The sequence below is a fragment of the Myodes glareolus genome, chromosome 16 (assembly GCF_982192425.1).
Source record: "Myodes glareolus chromosome 16, mMyoGla1.1, whole genome shotgun sequence".
Taxonomy (NCBI): Eukaryota; Metazoa; Chordata; class Mammalia; order Rodentia; family Cricetidae; genus Myodes; species Myodes glareolus.
This window is the reverse complement of record NC_142041.1, coordinates 37,896,771-37,909,477: the sequence shown is the minus strand read 5'-3', so window position 1 is coordinate 37,909,477 and position 12,707 is coordinate 37,896,771. Positions and strand designations below refer to the sequence as shown.

The window sequence follows — 12,707 nt, the reverse complement described above, 5'->3', positions numbered from 1 at the left end:
CTGTATATATATATAAAAAAACCCAAAACAATATAACTGGATCATTTTCTTCATCTTTCCTATGGTTCCTTGTTCACACAGAAACTTTCAGCTAAATGCTTGATTTTCCAAGACCACTGCATACAGATATGGGCTTAAAAATAAATATTTAAGATTCTGAAGTGAAATTGTGCACAGCACTGCAGCGATTTAAGTCAATGTGAACCTGGAGCCACTTTAGTAACTGTGACTCACTACTATAATGTCTTAATACCCTGTGATCAAAGGAGGAAAAAATCAATTTTGACATTACAAAATTGAGAAATGGTGGGGGGCAGGAGAGGAGGTACAGGACACACAGACTGTATCCATGTATACCGCAAATCTGAGAAATGGGGGCACAGACTGAACCATGCTAACCCTGAGTCTCAGAAACAAGGAGACAGACAGTACTTTGCACAGCCAGAATCTGGGAAATGGGAAAGGCGATCGGGAGGGGCAGGCTACACCCATGCAAACCCAGAATCTGATGACTGCACTAGTCTACCATCACAGAGTTTTGGGTTTTTGTTTGTTTTTTCTCACATTCTGCAGACACTCAATCAGAACGTGGTCTAACGTAGGGCCCCAGGTTCCCATCAAATTTCTCAACAGAAAATGTCTGAGGAGACCAATTAGAAGTATAAACTGTGAAGGAACAATACGGACTTCCCAAGTAAGAGAAAAGGCACAAAGGGGAGGTAGAGAGGGCGAGGGCTGGGGATTCTTCACACACACACACACACACACACACACACACACACACACGCACGCACACACGCACTCACATATACACACACACACCGCACACCCAGTTCCTTCCTTCCTCACTTTGACAGCCCTTCCTTTAGCTCACCCTTCTTTTCTGTTTCACAATTGGAGGAGAATTCCCCCAGGGGTTCTGTGGAGGAGGAACAACAGGCAAGCCTGTGGGTACGAGGAAGCTTGTGCTATATTACCCATTTAATGAGGAAGGGTAACCGGCAGCAACAGTGGGAGCTGCCCTTCCATTGAGCACTGCTCAGCGCAGGTGCACAGCAGTTCCCAAAGCCTTCCCATGGAGGGACTCCCCAGGGAAGACGATGAATTTACAGCAGAGACACAAGCTCTGTCCTTCACAGGGAATGCTGGGAGGAGGACTCAGGTAGCTCAAAGTTTCAATCCCACTGTAAATATTTATGAAAGGCTGCCTTGAAAAACACACCTCATTTACTAAGGCTATTCTTTATCCATTTGCTTTGCCTTGGGGTCAAAAGAAAATAATAAAAGGGGAACAATAAAATGCAACTAGAAGGAGGAAAGAGAGACCGTGGTGGGAGAAACACAGAGCTGACTAATTGCTATATTCCGAGAAAAGTCTTCATTTTCACACTTGGTTTAGATAGGCAACAAATTGCTTTGTATATGCATGGTAATGTTAACTACACAAGTTAACTATACAGTCTCTTGTTTCATTGCTTGAATTGCTAGGTTTTTATATAATACAAAATATTTCAATTTGGGCTTATGGATTATTTTAAAGGGATCTAGACATTACTTCCTCATAAATATAATTAATTTTCAGGTAAATTAGCCGAAAATTAAAAAAAAATGAAACTATGTTTTGAATATTTAAATCCCTTAGAATTCCTTAGCTACAAAAAGAAACTTTTTGTTTTAAGTGGCTTCTTAAGGGTTTTGTTAGTCATTTCTGTGTTTGTGTGTGTGTGTGTGTGTGTGTGTGTGTGCATGAGTTTTGTGTAGCACTTGCATGAAGGTGCCTGTAGAGAACAGAGGGTGTTATATTTCTGGGAACTGGAGTTAGAGGAAGGTGTGAGCGTCTGACTTGGAGCACGAGTTAGGGCAAGTGTTGCCATGAGTTGGAGGCCAGCTTCAGCTACACTGTGAGTTTCAGGTCATCATGAGCTGCCGAGTGAGACCCTGCCTTCAAACCAAACCAAACCAAATCAAACCAAACCAAACCAAATCAAACCAAACCAAAGCAAAGCAAATCAGACCAACAACGACAAACTTCAAATACGCTTCGATTCAAATAAGATTATGAATCTCTATAATGTGAATAAGCTTCCTTTATTCTCTCTTAGAAATCAGCTTCTTTTTCACCTGTAGGTACATTTAATAGAGAATTTTTGTAAACACACAAATAAAGCAACATATATCTGTTCAGAGATAAAGACTCAGTGTTGCCATTACAGACACACTAACCAGGAGCCCCTGGTTTCTCTGAGTGCTGGATGACGGTGTGCCCACCAGATGTTACAAGGTATAGCTCTTTGAGGCAGTGCTAGCTCAGGAACAGGAAGCTAACGTAACTGAACAGAATTCAGTGATGCTAGAATATGAAGTCAATACAAGCATGGTCTGAGAGAAACTCTTCTGTGTAGAATATCCACAGGGATCCAGTAGCCGTTGGAGTCTTTTGGACTACAACACACGCTACTTAGTTTGTATGACATCTAGAGAAAAGGCTCCAGGTTACAGTGAATTTTCTGAGAGTCTCTCACTAAAATGATGGTGCTTGGAAGGATCATATGAGAAGATAAGGTAAACAAAGAAGAAGGAAACAATGATAAACCCCAAACAAAAGCAAAGAATTCCATGGAACTGAAGAGTTAGTTCACCAGTTAAGAGTGTGCACTGCCCTGTGAGGACCCATGCTTGGTTTCCAGAACCTCTAGTACAGTACCCTCAACTGCATGTCATCGTATTTTGCCTCCTCAGGTATATATTCCCTTCTTTGATGCACATATGAAGACATATAATATTAAAAGCATATACATAAAGACAAAATTAATCTTAAAATATTTTCTAAAGGCTAATTGCCTAAGTCTTTTTTGGCAATGTGAAAAATTACAATGTGATTACCTGCTATTTTTTTGTTCCTTTTATATCACTCCAGTTCACCTCAAACATCTGGATTGTTCTACAAAAGGGGGAAAAAGGCAAAGAAACAAATAAACCCCACCTCAGTGGCTAGGAGGAGACCCCAGTGGGTAAACTCTGGCTGTGTAGGTATGGAAAAGCAGGCCACAGCAGACACCTCTATGTCATGGGTGGAGAAATGGAGGCAGGCACATCCCTGAAACTCTAAGCCAGCTTACCTGGAGCAGGTGGGTTCCATGTTCAGTGAGAAACCCCAGCTCAGAATTTAAGGTACAGAGTAGCTGCAAAAGACACCTGCGGCTGTTCTCTGCCTCCAGGGTCACAAACACAGTTCACACCTCATGAACAACACCTCATCTCCTTCCTTCTTACTCCCTTGTCCATGCTTGTCAGTGGCTGATCTTCAGTTTGGCAATCTGGTGAGCTAAAATTTGTGCTATTCATGTATTCATTATTTTACATCTTCTCCATTTATTCATAAAATCTTTCATGGTGACTTCTAAAGAGGAGTCAAGGTTCTACTTTGCCTACAATAGCTTTACTCTTATTTGTTGGAACCAATGGCAGTAAGATTTCTCAAGAAAAGCCAGGTGTACTGTAGGCCCCAAGGATCATTTAAGACAAAAAGTAATATGTTATATTAAGAAACCATTAAGAGCTATAATTAAGAAAACCCTGCTTGTAGTGAACTTTTATCATTGATATTACAGATATTTTGCCATATGCAGAAGATACAGTGAGTTAAGCTGTACTCATTTGCTTTTCTTTTTCAGAAAGTAAATAAAACTAATACATACTTTTAATATGACTTATAGTTTTTTGTCATCAGTATAAGTTAAAAGAAATTATCACAGTCTTTTACGCATGTCAGAAAACTTGAGGCAAAAGTTGAGGGTCCCTCTGAAGGTAAAAGTAAAATTATTTCAATTCCCTATCTCTATTTATGTTGCTGAGACAGTGAAACCATTTCATGCAGAATAGGAGCAGCTAACATGTTCTGGATACTATACGATCCATCGAGACATAAACTTTAACTACTTACAACCTTATATCTGAAACACACTTTGAAATTATTATTATGAAATAATATTTTAGAAATTTATTTCAAGTATTTTCTCCATTTCATTCCAGTCCTGAAAAAAACTAATTCACATGCCATTGTAATTCTTTCCACTGCATTAGGAATGGCTTCTTGCTGAAGACTGTGTAATAGCAGGTATTGAAATATTTCCCACCATGGTATAATGTGGTAGCCTCAGAATATTTCACTAGTGTTCCAAATATTTCATTACCGTGTCCAAATGGCATATTCTAAGAGATGCCGGAAGAAAAGATTGATTTACCAAGATTTTCAAATTTCTTGAAACTTTTATTGACTTAGAATGCAAGCACAATTCTTGTATATTGTTGTAGATGGTTAAAACCAACATCAAACAAATTTAGGAAAAAAGAGAAACATGTAGGTTGTGAAAACAAAGGAATCACAGGAATGGTTCAGGGCTGTTTCTATCACGGACTTGAATAATATCAATAAAATCCCACCCCTCTCTTGCTGCAAGGCACCAAACCCTTCTCACTCTTTTGGGTCTGGTAAATCTTAAATTTCTTGAGCTTTCCTGTCACAGAGCTGTCTGTTCTCATATCTATCTATGGCATAAAGAGGACATTTTTGGGTCAGAATCTTTTTGACAATAAAAAGCACCGAGGATTTTGATTCACTTGGGTTGGGTCAGAGATACATTAGCTGAAGGAGAGTGAGATATAGACCATTAGGGAACCCTCTGTCAGGGGGTTAGCCATTTCCCAAAGAAAGAGAAATACTGCGGAGGTAAAACCAGCAATATTTACTCTAGTAAACTCTGGGGGACAAAATGTGGTAATTCATTTATGATACTTCATTATTTGTTTTGTAGAAAGGTATGCTATCTATGTATTAATTACTTGTTATTTTCTTATATTTTTATATTCTGAGATTATGGTTGGATAGTGTAATTTTGGGGGGGGTTTAGGATCCTAGTATATGGTTTTAGAAATTATTATACGTGGTAAAACTTAGATATAATTTTTCATGCATATTTACTCAAGACAAATATGGTATTTGTATTAGGATTCAATGCTTAAAACTAAATTAAACTAAACAGATTTAGAAAATGTGCCCCCTCCGAGAAGAGTATCAGGAAGAAGAACTATCTCTGCATAGATTGGGGTGGTACTCCCTTTAGAAATGGTGCTGGTGACATCGAAGGAGCTTATAAGGAGCCAACTACTGCGACACTCTCAAGGAACAGGGTGGGAAATTTAGCTCTTAACTATTTAGCAGCGGAGTTATATCAGATCTTTCAAAGCGCAGGAAGGTAGATGTGTGTGCATATTCATATTTCCTCTTTAGGAAGCAACTCAAGAGGGAATGTGTAAGGGTCGTGATGAGGAAAAAGAAACCAGAGGTAGAGAGGTGGGGAGACTTCATAGACACTGGCGCAAGCCTCATACCGAAAGGTTACTGATTAAGTGCTAACTGAAAAAAGGTGAGGAACTAGGAAGGAAAGGAAGGAGAAAGGGACAAATAGAGAGAAGAAATTGTAGGTCAGTGAGGAGCAGTAGGCCCTTCTTCAACAAGGCCCGCATGATGTCTGAGACTGCATGATAAATATATCATAATTTATACATGGCGGTGTAATATGGTTTTCTATACTTACACGTCTCCAAGAGGCTCAATTTCTAAATCATCACAGAAGACTAATAACTACTAGCAATTCTGAACAGTGGGTTCAGGGAGATGTTTCAGAGGGTAAAAATATTTGCCAACGAAAGCCTCACTACCTGAGTTGACTCCTCAGGTTCTACACCGTGCAAGGAGAAAACAAACCCTTGGGAATTCTCTTCAAATTTCCACACATGCACTGAGGCATGAGCTCCCCAATCAAACTAAGTAAGTGTCTATATTAAGAAGTGCAGCAATAGAAGTTACATGAATGTAGAATCCTGTTGTTTCTAATACGTTTTATTGAACATCATAACAACTTCAGCATATCATAGTTTGCTTTTTCTATATTGAATCAAGAACTTTCACTTTTTTGCTGAAAGCAAACACTATCTAAACACAAGGCTTCACTCTTGTGTTTTGTAAGTTTTATTATGTAAGATACAGGATACTTGAGAAAAAGTACTTTGACAACACCATAGCTAAAATAGTAACTGAGATGCTAAATTACTAATGGGCCGGTAGCATACAGAATAGGCATACGCTGAGTGACAAGACACATCTCCTGGGGGTGGGGTAAAGATGGACAATAGGAGATTTCATCATGCTATGAGAATTGGCATGAAATTTAAAACTTAACGATTATTTTAGCGATTTTTCACTATCTTGGGCTATAGTAGGTTGTTAAAGTCGTAGTAATGGATGCCACAGAAGTGCTAGAAATCAATGCTAGTGTAGGATCATACTGATGTGAGTGAAATATTATTATTAAAAAATTCTTAAAGATATTTTGAGCAACTCAGTGGTTCGTTTCTTAAGTGGGGGAAAAAGTTAAAATGTATTGAAAAGTAATCTGCATAATTCAGATGAAAATCAGGTATGGAATGAATGACTAATATAGCCTGAAAGAAATGTGTGATTAGTTCTATAATCTTCCCCATTATCTATTATTAAGGAATACATATAACAAAAATAAGGAGACATGTTTAAAGAATAAAAAAATAAAGAGGTCATGATGCAAAGTTACTTTGCCTGTGGGTCATACTCTGTCTCTCGGAGTAATTACCCCTGCACTTCTCCATAACACCACACACCACATACAGCCCAATATTCTACCTAGTGAAATCCAACTTGCCCATTTGCAATTCCCTGGGGTTGTAGCTTAAACGGTAATAAGGGCTACCCAACTGATTTCACTTCATGATGTAACCAGAAACTCTTTCACAAGAGCTCAGAATTAAGATATCTTTCAGACAGAAGAATGTAGGCCAGTGCTTTTGTATAGGAAATGATTCTGCCTCTGCTGTGTAAGCTTAAAAATATCAAATTAATCACAATGGAATTCCTCTAAGTGTTGAAAATATTTTTTGGTGCATGCAATTTTATAAGAACACAAATTTGTGGCACTCGAAACCTAGAACAAGTGGGACTTCTCTGATAGTTTTTAAGAGGTAGATGATATGTATTGCCAATTCTAATTATAACTAAGGTGACTGTTTTGACCTCTGCAGGTTCTTTACAAATTCAGGATTCTTAACTCATTATTTTCTAACTTATTAGATATAACAGGTCACTCATTATATGTTATCCACTATACTCAAAGTTCCAGTAAGTATGAAATGATAATGACTTCATTATTGAAGAACTTGCCAGAAACTAGTTTAATATATATATATATATATATATATATATATATATATATATACTGACATATATATATATATACTGATTATATGTATACTGAATACACACACACACACACACACACACACACACATATATATATATATATATGATATACCAATTTGCTTTCCTTAAAAATGTTATTACATTTGGAAACTTCAATCGTGTCTATTTATTGAGGAAAATAGAGAGACAGAATTTAGGTAATTTACCAAAGAATACATAGCCAAAAGTTGTTACAAATGAGTTTTGGATCCAGGTAATCCATCTCCAGAGCCTACTCCTGGAAAAGTAAAAAAAGTGATTAATAACGCTGGAATAGCACTCCATCAGTGATGCTTATAGGACAAGAGAAGTTTCAGCATCCTGTCTTGGATATCTGCAAGGCCTTTGGTGAAGGTGCCGCCTGCAACATTTGGACTGCTACTCATCCTCTCTGACTCTACTTACTTACTTAGGTATTCAGTGGGTTTCTAGGAAGCACCACAAATGTTCATAAAGACTCTTTCTACAGTCAGAACTCAAACTTCTCTGAGTTCTGAGTGACTGGGAATAACCCCTAAAAATAAGGTGTCTGTTTAGCATCTCTTCAGTCTGTGAAATCTCAACTCGAGTTTACTCAGTGTACTGACTTGGAAGGCAGTTAAGAGACTACATGTAAATTCTTCAGTTGTTTTTCTTGTAGCAGTAGCTTCATCTCCAGTACTCTTGGCTTGGAAATTCCAGGCACCTCAGTAGACATAGTCCTTAACCCACATCTATTAACCTTGTAAGGTTCCCATACCACTCTGTAGATCCTTATGCCAATGCCGTGACATGACACTTATTCCTAAGCGCAAATTCTGTGATCATTGGGTTGCCTCAACTGTTTCTCTTCCTCGAGTGAAGCTCAGTCGTTCTCTGCTGTTTAATGCTTGGTCATTATTTTAAAAATATATTTCTCCAGTTGCCTAATAGATTATGTTGGAAGAATAAGTTTTCTCTGACTTCCTCCATACAACTGAAGCAGAGTGGTGAAAATCATTATCCTACAGAATAAAAGACAACTGGGAATGGTAAGAGAAAGCTGAGTTTATGAAAAACAAGGTTGTGAATCAGTAACGACTTTCCTCTAAGTGGGGAATATTCTTCCTATGGGTGCAGGGTTGTGGATTTGGAACCAGCAACTCTTTATCTTTTCTAAGATGACTGTGACTATCTTCATATTGAACATCATAAAGTCCTGTGGATAGCATTTCTTTCTCCCAAAGAATTTTCATTTTCTCTTGAAAATGAATACTTGAACTTATTGGAAGGAGTGTTTCTTCCTGTAGTGTGGAGAACAGACTGTTTCAGGAGGTTTAGAATACAGGGTGTTTTGGTGCCCTCATTTGTGTCTTCTCCCAAGCACTATGATGTTCTGATGACTATAGGCTGAAACTACTCCATGTGTGTATTAGGTAGAATTAGGCAGAACAGAGCTTGTAAGTGGGAGACTTCTCTAGAAACTAGAAAGCATTTTTTTCCTTTGCCTTGCCATCCCTAAGCTTGGGGTCTCTATTAAAAGCATTCACCATTGCACTGGTTGCTTCAAACAGACGCCATTATTTTGTCTCTTCTGTATTTTCACTAAAAGGCCACCTTTCAAAGGCACTTAGTTAGCTTCAAACAGTGATCTGTTCCAAAGTGAGCAAGTCATACAGATGCAGAGTAAAATACAGCACATATCATTCTGGAGGGACACCTTGTTAACATATGAATGCTTGGTTCTAAGGCTGAATGATTTGTGGAACTTAACTGCATTATAATTACCATAAAACACACATGTTGCAATGGAGACAGAAACATCAGTCAACACATGAAGCTGCCATTTGTATCGTTTCACAGAGGGAACTGAAAATCTTTCTATGGTTTCAGTATCCATTCAGACATCCTTCAGCAACCCCATTCACTCACGAATGAATGGGTAACATGCTCGTTGAATAGCTGATCGGTGCTAACAGCTATGTTAACTCTTTGCCACACCCCATCTCATTTATAGACATTATACATCTGTGAGATGGTGACGACCACAAGAAGGCATAGTGTGAAGAAGCCCCCTGAGCTGTTCAACCCGCTACCCACTAAGCATAAGGTATGTGTTCTTCAACCACTATTGGACAGAAGGAATATCTATTCCCAGAAACTTAACTAGCTTCTTGTTCACCTATAAGTGCAAAATGTGTGCTTTTTTTCCCACAGCTCTAGTACTCTTGACTAATCTCAGGGAGCCCAGAAACCAGGCTATTATAAATGCCAGAATGCTTTCACTTAATGGCTTAAAAATAGTAAAGCTGAGAGAATGATGCCCAAGAGCAGAGGATCAGTTCCTGTGCCCTTACCATGCTGCTCCTGAAAAGCATGTGTACTTTCTTCTACCCTTATTCATGTATTTTCTGAACAACCACAAGATATATCCTTACTATAAGATCAAAATGTTTCAGCAGGCTATGGGCTCCCATAGAAGAAATGTTAGCATCCTCTGGAATAAAGTGACGGTTTTTACCATAGGCCACATATTTGTATAAGATAACAATATTCAAAATTTTATCTGAAATCAATGAAATAGTTTCTGGGACATCTGTACAAGAATAAAAGGCTCACTTCTTCCTCTGTTGTGAGAGCAGCTTGATTTCTATTCAGTCAGTGCAGGCTCCTTTTACCTTGGAGTGGTGTCTCTATTGCACTAGCATGGTGTTTGTGCCCACTTGGCTTCATTTATTTATAATATCGCTTTAGTAAGATCAGTCTCTAGCCATATACACCCACAGATTCAAGTCCCTGACAGCTTTATAACTTGAATATCTTATAGTCATTTTCTTAGAATTTACAGATGGCTATATTATTTTCCTGATTTCTAGTGTATATATTTTGACAATTCAGCTCACTCCTGCATAGTCAGGACAATAATCCATAGAACAGAAGGGCACATCTGATCAAATCCAAGCCATTATCCAGAGTTGACATTTATTTCAATTGAAATATCCTTTAAAATAAATTAGAGTTGAAGAGAGACGATAGGGGACATTTTTATGTGAAAAAATAATTTTGTTGTATTGAAAATATGTAATACTCTACAATTTTTAAGTAGAAAGAGAGTAAAGGATTCTGAAGTAATAACTTTCAACAGACACAGCTAGAACAAATACTATTAGCAATAACATACCAATATTCATAGGAATTCTAATTTACTCTTTCAAATCATATTATTCATTAATTATCCATTGATGAAATATTTGTCAAAGTCCTATTATGGATAGTTCCAGGAAGTTCCATAGGTTCTGATGGTAGAGTAGTAAACAAAACAGGCAAACAATTCCTATCTTCATGGAGTTTAAAATTTATTAAAGGAGCAGAGAAAAGACATGAGCAAATGGATGGACTGCAGAGTCAGGGAATACAGGAGACGTCCAACATGGGAACGAACACTGAGAGTGGGTTTGAAGACAGATATACAGGGTACCGAATGTGTTGATTTATTTACTTACCACACGAAATAACTGCGTGAGCATTGCCTGGAACTTTACCTGTCTGGACACAGTTCCCCTCATATATCTTCCAGTCTAACACTTGGATTTATTTTTCTTAAATCCCATCTCTCAAAATGAGGCCTTCTTTGGTCCCTTAGTTTTATATTTATCTTCCTCCCAATGCACCAGCGTTCCTTACTGTCTGCTTTTAGACCACGACTATTATCTTTGTTTGTTATTGGACTTTGCCTCACAGCAGTGGAAGCTCTTTGAAAGAAAGGTCACTCTCTGTTATATTTCTGCTAAGTTATTAGTAGCTGGTACAGCACCAGGCACATTGCTTTTCCTGAAGAAATGTTCTAGACTAATACAGATTATTCAGAAGAGTCTTTCATCTTTAGGTTTCTTACCTTGAATGCATTAATCAAGCCCCTTCTGCTGTATAAAGTAGCATATTTAAAGGTTATGTGACTTAGGACCTTGACATGTTATGAAGTCATCACTCTCCCAATCATAGATGATTTTGTCCATAATTATACCGAACCCATGGTGGCTTTCTAAACAAATGCATAGACAATCATTTTGAACTATTCAAATATCTTTCAAAAATTTAGTGTTTGTTTATAGAGGTACTGATGGGAAAATGACTCAAAGATACCTAAAGAAACATCACGATATCCTCTAACACAGTAAATCAAAACAAAAAACAACTTAAATTGAAGCAAGGGGTGAGGTTATAGAACTGTTCTTTGGTGTCATATCTCATTAGAAATATCAGTTGCTTCCCTCCCTTGGATGCTTGTATGGAATCTTCTAGAATCCTGATAATTAGACCTTATTGAGCAGGATTTTAAGTAGATACAGCTTGGATCTTCCAGGTCCTGTGTCTGAGGAATGTGATGTCTTCAGTAATAGGGGCTTACCTTCAACCTTTAGGAACATAGGCAGTTCTCTATTGGTGGATATAGATGTAAGAAATTACTTTCTTAATAGGATGCTTTTCTTCGAGAATTGAAGCCAACAAACGACAAGTGGAATTTCATAAAACTAAAAAGCTTCTGCACAGCTAAAGAAACAAACAATCAAGTGAAGAGGAAGCCCAAACAATGGAAGAGAATTTTTGCCAGTTGCGCATTTGACAAAGAATTAATATCCATTCAAACATTTACCCTGGAATCTGAGCAGAGAATTCTTAAAACAGAAGTTAAGTGGCAAATAAATATTTCAAAAAGATGTTCATCATTACTAGCAACTAGAGAAATGCAAAGAAAACAACTTTGAGATTTCATTTTACCCCAATTTGAATGGCAATGATCAACAGAGTAATAGGCAACTTCAACTAATGGATGGACTGGAGGACTGACTGAGGAAAGATGCCTAGCCATAGGCTCAGATATTCTCATATTTGGCCCACAGGTGATGAACTGTTAGGTGAAGATTAGGAGGTTGTGCCTTGTTGGAGTAGGTGTGTCCTTGTTGGAGGAAGTGTAAAGTTTCAAATGCCAATGCCATGCCCAGTGTCTTTCTCTTTGACTGCTTCCTTTAGATCAGGACATAAAGCTCTCAGCTATATTCTTCACCTTGCTTTTCAGTTTCCCATGATGACATGATATGTGATTCCCTTCCTTATGCTGTGAATATGTTTTATTACTATTGGTTAATAAAGAAGTTTTTGTGCCATATAGCAGGGCAAAATATAGAGAGGTAGGAAATCCAAGCAGAGACAAAGGAGGAAAGAAGGCAGATTCAGGCAGAAGCCATTTAGCTACCAAAGGATAAAGATGCCAAAACCTTACTGGTAAGCCACAGCCTCATGGCAATATAGGGATTAATAGAAATGGGTTAATTTAATATTTAAGAACTAGCTAGGAATACACCAGAGCTGTTGGCCAAACAGTGTTGTAGTTAATATAGTTTCTGGGTAATAATTCGGG

At 37.9% G+C, this 12,707-nt stretch overlaps 1 protein-coding gene across 2 annotated transcripts in view; it reads right to left on the bottom strand.

The window, feature by feature from the left end:
• Positions 1–12,707, bottom strand: part of Lingo2 (leucine rich repeat and Ig domain containing 2) — a 1,156,348-nt gene that overhangs the window by 182,024 nt on the left and 961,617 nt on the right. The window lies entirely within an intron of this gene.